This window comes from Salmo salar, chromosome 04 (genome assembly GCF_965601325.2).
Source record: "Salmo salar chromosome 04, fSalSal1, whole genome shotgun sequence".
NCBI lineage: Eukaryota > Metazoa > Chordata > Actinopteri > Salmoniformes > Salmonidae > Salmo > Salmo salar.
In genome coordinates, this window is record NC_138294.1 from 61,924,274 (window position 1) to 61,938,272 (window position 13,999).

General features: G+C 40.6%; 1 protein-coding gene across 2 annotated transcripts in view; it reads right to left on the minus strand.

Moving 5' to 3' along the window:
* Positions 1–13,999, minus strand: part of LOC106603519 (vacuole membrane protein 1) — a 111,064-nt gene that overhangs the window by 17,201 nt on the left and 79,864 nt on the right. The gene's annotated exons all lie outside the window — the stretch shown is intronic.

Here is a 13,999-nt window from a genome sequence, read left to right on the forward strand (position 1 = left end):
ACACACACACACACACACACACACACACACATGTTTTTTTTGCTGTGAAGTGAACTGCATAAGCTTTCTCAAGGACATAGCCACAATGACTCAAACTGTACGGACAACTCAGACCTAGACCAGAAATGCCGTAGTCTTGCAGACACTGAATCAGTGTCTGAAACTATACAATATAGTCATCAAGAACCCTTTCATTCCCACATGTCATCTCATGTGATCTGGCTGTTGTGTTGAATAGCTGGCTGAACCCGCCAGTCTCACCACTACTCCAGCCTAAATGCACAGCCGTACTGCTATGCAGATGACACGCAGCTCTATTTACCAATCAGACCCAGGGACCAAGCTAAGGTAGCTACCCTTCACAAGTGTCTTGCTGAGATGAGATCAAATGTTGGATGTCTGACAAATTTCTCCAGCTCAATGATAGGAAATCAGAGGTTGTTTTATTTGGCCCCCACCTTGCTAGAACCCAGATTGTAGATAACCTTGGTAATTTCTCTACCAATGTAAAGCCTTGGCGTTTTCTTTGACCCTGACCTAAACCTCGAGCTGCATGTAAAAAAGGGTTGTCCAGTTCTGCTTTTATCATCTAAGAAAAATAGCAAAAGTCAAATATTTTACTTCAGTCACTGATCTGGAGAAAGTTATACATGCTTTTATTTCCTCACACCTATATTACTGTAATTCTTTGTATACATGCCTCAGTCATAAATCGCTCCGTCTACAGTTAGTTCAAAATTCTGCAGCTCGGCTTTTAACAGGCACCAGAAAATGTAACCATGACACCTATTTCAGCTTCTCCACACTGGCTACAAGTCACTTTAGAATACATTTTATGAATCACGTTTATGGCTACGCTTGGTTTAGACCCATCCTATATCTCAGATCCTTTATCTCCCTACGAGCCAGGACGCAGCCTGAGATCCTCTGGCAGGGCGCTATGGACCATTCTAGGTTGGAGATAAGGCTAGCTGCTTCTCTTTCTTTTCCATTTCTCCTTCCTCCTGTCTTTGTTTCTTTGATAGTACTTTTATTTTGATGTGAAGCACTTTGTTACTTATATTGAAAAGCTTTATAGAAATAAAGTTATTATTATTAATACTGCAGACATCAAACATCCCTTTAGGCTGGGGCTGGGGTGGAATGAATACAGTATCTAATCACTGAGCTCTCATTACTGACGCTCATCAAGCATGATTAACACAGGAAACCAACCAACCTCTCCAGTTCCAGTAAGTCACTTACAATGATGTGTGTGTTTTCCTCTGGAATCCCAACCACACTGACTAGTCTTTTATCACAGATAACAAGAGAGGGAAGCAACGGGGGATGGTAACAAAGAAACATGCTGATTATCTGATTACACCAGCAGAGTCATTGTGACTTGGGGGGTGTCATGATGAGTCTGGTGTGCCATGCAGCTGTGGGACATCATATCATACAGGAAGTAGCATGATAAGCTCTATCCTCTGTGATTATTATATGAATGGTTTGGCAACACTAAACAGGGATAGGATGTGATGAAAGATTCTTTATTTATGGTTGTGGTGTGCTGGCACTCTTACCAAGATATAAAAACATTTCGTCTTTATTTATGATTGCTCTAGACTTCAATCAGAAGCTAAATGAGATGAGAGAGGGGCACATTCTGATCCACCATGACAACCATCACAGGAAAAGCATTCTCTTTTGATGAGGAGACATCATCATAAGTCATCAAATATAATATACCGGTGGCTTCAGTCTTATCAGGACCACCACATCATATAAAAGCTTTCTATTATGAATTAACAATACATTACAAAAATATTGAGATGTGTTGTATGCCAAGAGCAAGTTCTGAAAACATAATGGATGATATACGATCAAGACTATCCTACCAACAGGGCATTAACAACTGCCATATCTTGTGTTTCACCGAATTGTGGCTGAACGACGACACAGATAATATAGAGCTGGCGGGATTTTCCATGCATCGGCAGGACAGAGAAGCTACGTCTGGTAAGGCGAGGGGCGGTTGTGTGTGTCTATTTGTCAACAACAGCGGGTGCGCGATGTCTAATATTAAAGAAGTCTCGAGGTATTGCTCGCCTGAGGTAGAATACCTTATGATAAGCTGTAGACCACACTATCTACCAAGAGAGTTCTCATCTATATTATTCGTAGCGCCTATTTACCACCACAAACCGTCGCTGGCACTAAGAGCGCACTCAACTAACTGTATTAGGCCATAAGCAAACAAGAAAATGCTCATCCAGAAGCGGCGCTCCTAGTGGCCGGGGACTTTAATGCAGGCAAATTTAAATCAGTTTTACCACATTTCTACCAGCATGTCATGTGCAACCAGAGGGAAGAAAATCTAGACCACCTTTACTCCACATACAGAGATGCGTACAATGCTCTCCCACCATTTGGCAAATCTGACCATAATTCTATCCTCCTAAATCCTGTTTACAAGCAAAAACTAAAGCAGGAAGCAATGGTGTAAAGTACTTAAGTAAAAATACTTGTAAGTACTACTTAAGTAGTTTTTTGGGGCATCTGTACTTTACTTTACTATTTATGTTTTTGCCAACTTTTACTTTTACTTCACTACATTCCTAAAGAAAATAATGTACTTTTTACTCCATACATTTTCCCTGACACCCAAAAGTACTCATTACATTTTGACAGGAAAATGGTCCAATTCACACACTTATCAAGAGAACATCCCTGGTCATACCTACTGCCTCTGATCTGGTAGACTCACTAAACACAAATTATTCGTTTGCAAATTATGTCTGAGTGTTGGAATGTGCCCCTGGCTATCTGTCAATTGAAAAAAAATATACGCTTAATATACGGAATTTGAAATGGTTTATACTTTTACTTTTCATACGTAAGTACATTTTAGCAGTTCCATTTACTTTTGATACTTAAGTACATTTAAAACCAAAAATGTTAACTTTTTCATTTTTTTTACTCAAGTAGTATTTTACTGTGTGACATTCACTTTTACTTGAGTCATTTTCTATTAAGGTATCTTTACTTTTACTCAAGTATGACAAATTAGTACTTTTTCCACCACTGGCAGGAAGTATCAGTGACTTGCTCAATAGAGAAGTGGTCAGATGACACAGATGCTACGCTACAGGACTGTTTTGCTAGCACAGACTGGAATACATATCTTGCATTACTCATTACTCATCTCATATGTATATACTGTATTCTATACTATTCTACGGTATCTTAGTCACTTAATGTTTACATATCTGGAATTACTCTTCTCATATGTTTATACTGTTTTCTATAATATTCTGTGGTATCTCATTCACTTAATAATGTTTACATATCTTGTAATACTCATCTCATATGTACAGTTGAAGTCGGAAGTTTACATACACTTAGGTTGGAGTCATTAAAACTTGTTTTTCAACCACTCTACAAATTTGTTGTTAACAAAATATAGTTTTGGCAAGTCGGTTAGGACATCTACTTTGTGCATGACACAAGTAATTTTTCAAACAATTGATTACAGACAGATTATTTCACTTATAACTCACTGTATCACAATTCCAGTGGGCTAGAAGTTTACATACACTAAGTTGACTGTGCCTTTAAACAACTTATAAAATTCCAGAAAATGATGTCATGGCTTTAGAAGCTTCTGATAGGCTAATTGACATATTTTCAGTCAATTGGAGGTGTACCTGTGGATGTATTTCAAGGTCTACCTTCAAACTCAGTGCCTCTTTGCTTGACATCATGAAAAAAAAAAGACCTCAGGAAAATAATTGTAGACCTCCACAAGTCTGGTTCATCCTTGGGAGCAATTTCCAAATGCCTGAAGGTACCACGTTCATCTGTACAAACAATAGTACGCAAGTATAAACACCATGGGACCACGCAGCCGTCATACCGCTGTCACGTTCTGACCTTAGTATGAGGTCATTTTTCCATAGTAGATTGGTCAGGGTGTGACGGGAGGTGTTTTTGTCTATGTATTTTGGGTTTTCTGTTTTCTATGTGGGTTGTCTAGATTGTCGTTCTATGTTGTATTTTCTATGTGTGGTGGTATGGTTTCCAATCAGAGGCAGGTGTTTTTCGTTGTCTCTGATTGGAAGCCATACTTACGCAGCCTGTTTTTCATGGGGTTTTGTGGGTGGTTGTTTTCCGTTTCGTTGTTTATACCTGACGGGACTGTTGTTGGTCATTTTGTTATTTTGTTTTCATTAAAAGTAAATATGACCACTTCGCACGCCGCATTTTGGTCTCCTTTAGATGACACTTATTACAACCGCTTAGGATGGAGGCGCGTTCTGTCTCCTAGAGATGAACGTACTTTGGTGAGAAAAGTGCAAATCAATCCCAGAACAACAGCAAAGGACCTTGTGAAGATGCTGGAGGAGACAGGGACAAAAGTATCTACATCCACAGTAAAACGAGTCCTATATCGACATAACCTGACAGGCCGCTCAGCAAGGAAGAAGCCACTGCTCCAAAATCGCCATAAAAAACTCAGACTATGGTTTGCAACTGCACATGGGGACAAAGATTGTACTTTTTGGAGAAATGTCCTCTGGTCTGATGAAACAAAAATAGAACTGTTTGGCCATAATGACCATTGTTATGTTTGGAGGAAAAAGGGGGAGGCTTGCAAGCCGAAGAACACCATCCCTACCGTGAAGCACAGGGGTGGCAGTGTCATGTTGTGGGGGTGCTTTGCTGCAGGAGGGACTGGTGCACTTCACACAATAGATGGCATCATGAGGCAGGAAAATTATGTGGATATATTGAAGCAACATCAAGACATCAGTCAGGAAGTTAAAGCTTGGTCACAAATGGACCTTTTTTTTACACCTTAATTTAACTAGGCAGGTCAGTTAAGAACAAATTCTTATTTTCAATGACGGCCTAGGAACAGTGGGTTAACCTCTTGACGGTCGCCTAGGATAGGGGGCGCTACAGCGCTTTTTGAAAATAAATGGTGCCCATTTTAAACGGCCTACTACTCAAACTCAGAAGCTAGGATATGCATATAATTAATATTTGTGGATAGAAAACACCCTAAAGTTTCTAGAACTGTTTGAATGGTGTCTGTGAGTATAACAGAACTCATATGGCAGTCAAAACCCCGAGACAGATTGAAACAGGAAGTGGAATTCTGAATTGCGGACTCAACTTCATCTTGTTGCCTGTAATTCACACAGTGAGCAATGGTTCATTGAGCACTTCCTATTGCTTCCACTAGATGTCCCCAGTCTTTACAAAGTGGTTTGAGTCTCCTACTGTGAAAACTGACTGAATGACACGCTGTGGAACGTGGTCACATGAGGAGGGCCATCACCATTATGACGCCGGTGCCCCTGGCTACCCTCCCCTTTCGAAACGTTTATAAAGACAATGCAATCGTCCCCCTTGAATCTTATTGGAGCTCTGGTTGAAAAAGGCCCTAAAGATTTATGTTATACAACGTTTGACATGTTTGAACGAACCTAAATAAGAAAAAAATGCATTTTGTTGAAAGAGTAGCCCCGCGCACGTCGGAACTTTTGGTGCAGCCTTCAGAACGCGCTAACAAGAACAAGCTATTGGAACATAAAGGATGAACTTTTTCGAACGAAAATACATCTGTTGTGGACCTGGGATTCCTGGAAGTGCCTAAGGATGAAGATAATCAAAGGTAAGGGATTATTGACAATAGTATACAAGACTAGATTTGATATGCGATTGTTCCAAGATGGCGCTGACCTGTATTGCTAGCCTATTGTTCTGAGTATCGCATCCCCTTTTATCGCAAAGTGTGATTACCCAGTAAAGTTATTTTTAAATCTGGCATTACAGGTGCTTTCAAGAGATATTCATCTATAAATCTTAGAATGACAATATTACATTTTAAAAATGTTTTCGAATAGTAATTTAGTAAATTGTAGCGCTGTTTCACCGGATGCATTTGAGGGAAAATAGTTAGTCAACATTACGCGCCGATGTAAAATGCTGTTTTTATATATAAATATGAACTTTATCGAACAAAAGAATGCATGTATTGTGTAACATGATGTCCTAGGTGTGTCATCTGATGAAGATTGTCAAAGGTTAGTGCTGCATTTAGCTGTTTTTTGGTTATTTGTGATGCATGTGGTTGGTCGGAAAATGGCTATGTGGCTACTTTTACGATATACTCCTCTAACATAATCTAATGTTTTGTTTTTGCTGTAAAGCCTTTTTGAAATCGGACAACGTGGTTCGATTCAGGAGAGGTGTATCTATAAAACGATATAATTTGAAAAAGCCCGACCAGGGGTTAACTGCCTTGTTCAGGGGCAGACCGACAGATTTGTACCTTGTCAGCTCAGGGATTCAAACTTGCAACCTTTCAATTACTAGTCCAACACTCTAACCACTAGGCTACCCTGCCGCCCATGACCCCAAGCATACTTCCAAAGTTGTGGCAAAATGGCTTAAGGACAACAAAGTCAAGGTATTGGAGTGGCCATCACAAAGCCCTGACCTCAATTCTATAGAAAATTTGTGGGCGGAACTGAAAAAGCGTGTTTGAGCAAGGAGGCCTACAAACCTGACTCAGTTACACCAGCTTTGTCAGGAGGAATGGGCCAAAATTCACCCCACTCATTGTGTGAAGCTTGTGGAAGGCTACCTGAAACATTTGACCCAAGTTAAACAATTTAAAGACAATACTACCAAATACTAATTGAGTGTATGTAAACTTCTGACCCACTGGGAATGTGATGAAAGAAATAAAAGCTGAAATAAATAATTCTCTCTACTATTATTCTGACATTTCACATTCTTAAAATAAAGTGGTGGTCCTAACTGACCTAATACAGGGAATTTTTCTTGGAATAAATGTCAGGAATTGTGAAAAACTGAGTTTAAATGTATTTGGCTAAGGTGTATGTAAACTTCCGACTTCAACTGTATATACTGTATTCCATACTATTCTACTGTATTTTAGTCTGTTCCGCTCTGACATTGCTCGTCCATATGTATATAGTCTTAATTCATTCCTACTTAGATTTGTGTGTATTGGGTATATGTTGTGTAATTTGTTAGATATTACTTGTTAGATATTACTACACTGTCGGAGCTGGAACCACAAGTATTTCGCTACACCCACAATAATATCTGCTAATCACGTGTATGTGACCACTAAATTTTGATTTGATTTGAATATGTTCCCAAGATTCATCCAATGGCTTTGAGGAGTATACCACCTCAGTCACTGGCTTCATCAATAAGTGCATCGACGACATCGTCTCCACAGTGACCGTACATACATATCTCAACCAGAAGCGATGGATTCCAGGCAACATCCGCATCGAGCTAAAGTTTAGAACTGCTGTTTCAAGGAGTGGGACACTAATCCGGACGCTTATAAGAAATCCCGCTACGCCCTCAGACGAACCATCAAACAGGCAAAGTGTCAATATAGGATTAAGATTGAATCCTACTACACACTCGCATCGAGGCAAGCAGCACTGAAGCATGCATCAGATCACCAGCTGTTCCGGACGACTGTGTGATAATTGCAAACATTCACAAAGCCGCGGGCCAGACGGATTACCAGGACGTGTACTCAAAGTATGCACGGACCAACTGGCAAGTGTCTTCACTGACATTTTCAACCTCACCCTGACCGAGTCTGTATTACCTACGTGTTTCAAGCAGACCATCATAGTCCCTGTGCCCAAGGAAGCGAAGGTAACCTGCCTAAATGATTACCGCCCCGTAGCATTCACGTCAGTAGCCATGAAGTGCTTTGAAAGGCTGGTCATGTCTCACTTCACCAGCATCATCCCGGATACCCTAGACCCACTCCAATTCAAATATTGCCCCAACTCATCCACAGATGACTCAATCTCAATCAATCGCACTCCACACAGCTATTTCCCACCTGGACAAAAGGAACACTTATGTGAGAATGCTGTTCATTGACTACAGCTCAACGTTCAACACCATAGTGCCCACAAAGCTCATCACTAAGCTAAGGACCCTGGGACTAAACACCTCCCTCTGCAACTGGATCCTGGACTTCCTGACAGGCCACGCCCAGGTGGTAAGTGTAGGCAACAACAGATCTGCCATGCTGATCCTCAATACTTGGGCCCCTCAGGGGTGTGGGCTTAGTCCCCTCCTGTACTCACTGTTCACCGATAACTGCGTGGCCAAACACAACTCCAACACCATCATTAAGTTTGCTGACGACACCACAGTGGAAGGCCTGATTACCGACAACGATGAGACAGCCTATTGGGAAGAGGTCAGAGACCTGGCAGTGTGGTGCCAGGACAACAACCTCTACCTCAATGTGAGCAAGACAAAAGAGCTGATCGTGGACTACAGGAAAAGGTGGGCTGAACAGGCCCCCATGAACATCGACGTGGCTGTAGTGGAGCGGGATGAGAATTTCAAGTTCCTTGGTGTTCACATCACCAACTAATTATCATGGTCCAAACACACCAAGACAGTCGTGCAGAAGGCACGACAACACCTTTTCCACCTCAGGAGACTGAAAAGATTTGGCATGGGCAGATCCTCAAAAATTTCTACAGCTGCACCATCGAGAGCATCCTGACCGGTTGCATCACCGCCTGGTATGGCAACTGCTCAGCATCTGACCATACGGTGCTAGAGGGTAATGCATACGGCCCAGTACATCACTGCGGCCAAGCTTCCTGCCATCCAAGACCTATATACTAGGCGGTGTCAGAGGAAGGCCCAAAATATTGTCAAAGACTCCAGTCACCCAAGTCATAGTGTGTTCTCTCTGCTACCGCACGGCAAGCGGTACCGGAGCACCAAGTCTAGGACCAAAAGGCTCCTTAACAGCTTCTACCCCCAAGCCATAAGACTACTGAACAACTAATCAAATGCCCACCCGGACTATTTACATTGACACCCCCCCATTTGTTTTTACACTGCTGCTACTCGCTATTTATTATCTATGCAAGTCACTTTACCCTACCTACATGTACAAATTACCTCGACTAACCTGTACCCCCGCACATTGACTCGGTACCGGTAACCCTGGTATATAGCCTTGTTATTGTTATTTTATTGTGTTACTTTTAATTATTTTTCACTTTAGTTATTTGGTAAATATTTTCTTTACTTTTTCTTGAACTGCATTGTTGGTTAAGGGCTTGTAAGTAAGCATTTCACGGTCCTGTTGTATTCGGCACATGTGACAAATAAAGTTTGATTTGATTTACATCTCCTTTCAACTGGGTTTCAAATCTGACATCTTGACCAAATATACCTACATACAGTAAACTTGTAATTTCTTATAATTTCGATTATTGGTTAAGTATATGTTTTCAAAATGACCTAAAGGTCCAGGGAATATAATTGTGTTGGCGAGAAATGATACTGTGTCTCATAAAAGGTCAAGCTATAACTTGCAATAGGGGAATTTACAGCATATTATGGTTATTTTAAAGTTGTGTGCAGAGGTTCCTCCTCTGTGCTCAATAGCTGTCTATTGTTCAGCAGATGTTCAGATGGACTCAAATGAAAAGGGCTCATCCTCAAATCTCCTGGGAAAAACTGTCTGTTTAGGCTATTTTAGTGCCAAGAAGATTAATACAAAATCTTTCTGATACATTTACATATGAACGGGCTGAACAATAGAGAAATGGATCTTTACAAGTTGAGAATAGTCCAACAACACGTGTTTAAACATTTGCTTTTAATGGCTCTTTCCCAGTGCTGTAATTGTTCGCCATGTTTCTCTATGTGAGGTTAAAAGGGCATTGACTTATATGTATCTGTGCAGTTATGATAAATGGCTAACCTGACTGACTAACAAGAAGAGGGAAATGAATCTACTCTCTCATATCATGCGAGAGTGAAATCATCACAAGTCCGAAGGTCAATTAATTCAAGGAATGCCGTGACTTAACGCTTTCACTCCTCTTTCCATTTGAGACAGACATGGTATAGTCATCTTTTTGCAATTAAATTGTAGAAAATGCAGATGAAACAAAACAATATAACAACAATGAGGAAACTGAGGAAAAGAGAGTAAAAGATGGTGTAAATATGGCGGGATCGTTAAATGAAACAATTTCAATAAACAAATATGGCTTTGATTTATTTCAGAACTTTCAATAAGAAAATAGGAGAATAAACTAGAACAAATTTGATCTAATAAAACTTGAGAAGTCGTCTGTTATTTCACCCCACTCCAACATATACTGTACATTTTGAAAAGTGTTTTTAAAGAATTTAGAATAAGATTTGTAAGCACAGCAATGATTTGCAATGACGCAATAAAGTCAATATTTGTATGTTTGAGTAAATGAAAAACAATGAGTTAAATATTGACAGCTATCAACACAGCTGCACAGAGAATATCTGTCTGAAGATTATACAATATGAATACTAAAGGTTAAAAAACATGTCTGTCTGAAGACTATACAATATGAACACTAAAGGTTAAAAAAACATGTCACAACAACGTTAACAGTCAAGTTATGACCGTTGTACTATAAAACTGGCTGTACAGGAAACCCGTTGGGGCCTGGAAGAGCCGTTTTCTCAAGAATTTCAACAGGATCTAGAGTAAATATTAAAGCATAATTTACTAAGAGATACAGGGGGTCTCTTTTTATGAGCTGTGTATAGATAAATATATGAGAAACGGTGGTTGTGATACGCCCATAGGGAGAACAGCGATATCACCAGATATTCCATTGCTGTGTCTAAACATCATGAAAACCATAACGGTCTTATTTGTTTAAAAAATGATTACCAACAACACAAACAACACTTTTACAGGAGATTATAACTACCATAATTCTACAGTCCTTAACTGTACCACTGCTTACTGCGACCAAACAACATAAGAAAATCGGAGCATTTTCACTGAAAGAATGTTATTCAATACATATAAAACTGAAAAAATCCACTTCAAAAAGAAGATGATTTCGCATTGATTGCAAGTGTAAAAGAACTCTGGTGGATAGGACAATAAATAGGCCAAAACAGGCAATGAAAAGGTTCATGAATGGAAATGTGGACAGGCAGCAAAGGGGTTAAATAAAAGTGGCAATTGGCATGGGTAGGTAGTTAAAGAGTTAATATTAAGCGTTAAAAGTAAAGGTGTGGTTAGTCAGGTAAAGGGTTAATAATAGTGAAGGTGTGTGAGGTGGAAATGTGACAGAGCCATTGCTGGATGGCAGTTTCTGTGTGAAAGCCTCACTATCATGGAACTCTCAAAGTGGATGGGCCTCAGTCAGGAAGGAAGTTGACGGTTAACAGGTTGTAAAAAGGGGGAAACAGTGAGTTTGTGACTTGCAGTGAAACTTTCCATTCACCTATGATGTGTCACTCTGTATTTCTGTGGCTCAATGACTATCAGCCCCCCAGGGACTGAAACTATCATAACGCTATCTATCCATCATTACACACACACAAACAACTATAAAATGTTTATATGATTCATACAATAATTAAATGAATAGTCCTGATTTAAATAAATTAATTTGAAAAGGATATGAACAGCAATGCTGAAAACTCCTCAAACCCTCAAAAACACTCACAACGCTATCCATCATTATAAAAACACACACACACACACACACACACACACACACACACACACACACACCACACACACACACACACACCACACACACACACACACACACACACACACACACACACACCTGTACATAGCCCATCTGTAAACAGCCCATCTATCTACCTACCTCATCCCCATATTACTTAGAATATGTGGACAACTACAGATACCTAGGTGTCTGGTTAGACTGTAAACTATCCTTCCAGACTCACATCAAACATCTCCAATCCAAAGTTAAATCTAGAATCTGCTTCCTATTTCGCAACAAAGCATCTTTCAATCATGCTGCCAAACATACCCTCGTAAAACTGACCACCCTACTGATTCTCGACTTCGGCGATGTCATTTACAAAATAGCCTCCAATACCCTACTCAACAAACTGGATGCAGTCTATCACAGTGCCATCCGTTTTGTCACCAAAGCCCCATATACTACCCACCACTGCGACCTGTACGCTCTCGTTGGCTGGCCCTCGCTTCATACTCGTCGACAAACCCACTGGCTCCAGGTCATCTACAAGACCCTGCTAGGTAAAGTTCCCCCTTATCTCAGCTCGCTGGTCACCATAGCAGCACCCACCTGTAGCACGCGCTCCAGCAGCTATATCTCTCTGGTCACCCCCAAAGCCAATTCCTCCTTCGGCCGCCTCTCCTTCCAGTTCTCTGCTGCCAATGATTGGAACGAACTACAAAAATCTCTAAAACTGGAAACACTTATCTCCCTCACTAGCTTTAAGCACCAGCTGTCAGAGCAGCTCACAGATCACTGCACCTGTACATAGCCCATCTATAATTTAGCCCAAACAACTACCTCTTCCCCTACTGTATTTATTTATTTATTTATTTATTTATTTATTTTGCTCCTTTGCACCCCATTAATTCTATTTCTACTTTGCACTTTCTTCCACTGCAAATCTACCATTCCAGTGTTTTACTTGCTATATTGTATTTACTTTGCCACCATGGCCTTTTTTTGCCTTTACCTCCCTTATTTCACCTCATTTGCTCACTTTGTATATAGACTTATTTTTCTACTATATTATTGACTGTATGTTTGTTTTACTCCATGTGTAACTCTGTGTTGTTGTATGTGTCAAACTGCTTTGCTTTATCTTGGCCAGGTCGCAATTGTAAATGAGAACTTGTTCTCAACTTGCCTACCTGGTTAAATAAAGGTGAAACAAAACACACCACACACACACACACACACACACACACACACACACACACACACACACACACACACACACACACACACACACACACACACACACACACACACACACACACACACACACACACAAATGGCTATAAAATGTTCATATGATTCATATGATAATTAAATAAATAGCCTATATTCAAATACATTCATTTGAAAAGCATGTGAACAACAATGCTGAAAACCCCTCATGAATGATAAAACTCTCTGAACCCTTGTGAATGACCAAACAGTTTAACTAAAATCGCCTGTTTGTCTGTTAACTCGATTTGGGAATAATCTTTCAACAAATTAGAGAAAAAAATAAAGCTTTTTATTAAAACCAGCTCTAAATAAAGCCACCAAAGTATTCATTCTTGAAACAAAGAAAAGAGCGGTGAAAGAAACTGCTGGCAAGGATGAGAGCTGATGCAATCTCGCAGTCTGATTTCAGCACAGCCAAGTGTGTGTGTGTGTGTGGGGGGGTGTGCGTGCGTGTGTGTCAGGTGCCAATTTAACACCATCCCAATTGGCAGAGGGTAGTTACCTGCTACACACACACACTGGTCCAGGTTGCTTCCTCCTATATCTGCCCAGCAGGCAGCCCCATATACAGGCCAGGGTAATACATTTTTCACACTATTGTGTCGACTTAAACCGTAATGTGCTGGCTCAGATACTACTATGCTGGCCAAAAAAAAGATCCTATGTAGTTTTTAGCAGCACTGTTCCAACAATTATGGTGGATACATAACCATGCCAGTGCAGCGTGGATCAGTAGTGTGAGGCAGGGTGGGCGGGTGTGAAGGCTCTATTAGCAGCAGGCTTAGTTGGAGGCCAGACCACAGGTTCACAGGGCTGATGACAGTGACATCTGACTGGACATCAGATCAGTCTGGGAGGGTGACACCAAGCCATCAGCGGTGGGCGAAGGACGGAAAAAGGACACGGCAGTTGTCGCTCCATTCTTTAAGGCACGTGTGAAATGTCTTTATACGTAGATATCAACAAACCCCGTTCCGCATTTAGTGCCATATGACACCAAATGAACAGCACACAATCAGTCTGTTTAAGGTCACCATGGCAAAGCAGTGCCACATCATAACAGGACCAAGATTTGAACGTAGATTTCAACCAGACCGCATGCCAGAGACAGTTCATCCTAACCTGAGAAACAGTCTTGCATACAATGTCCATATTCATAGCCATCCACACCA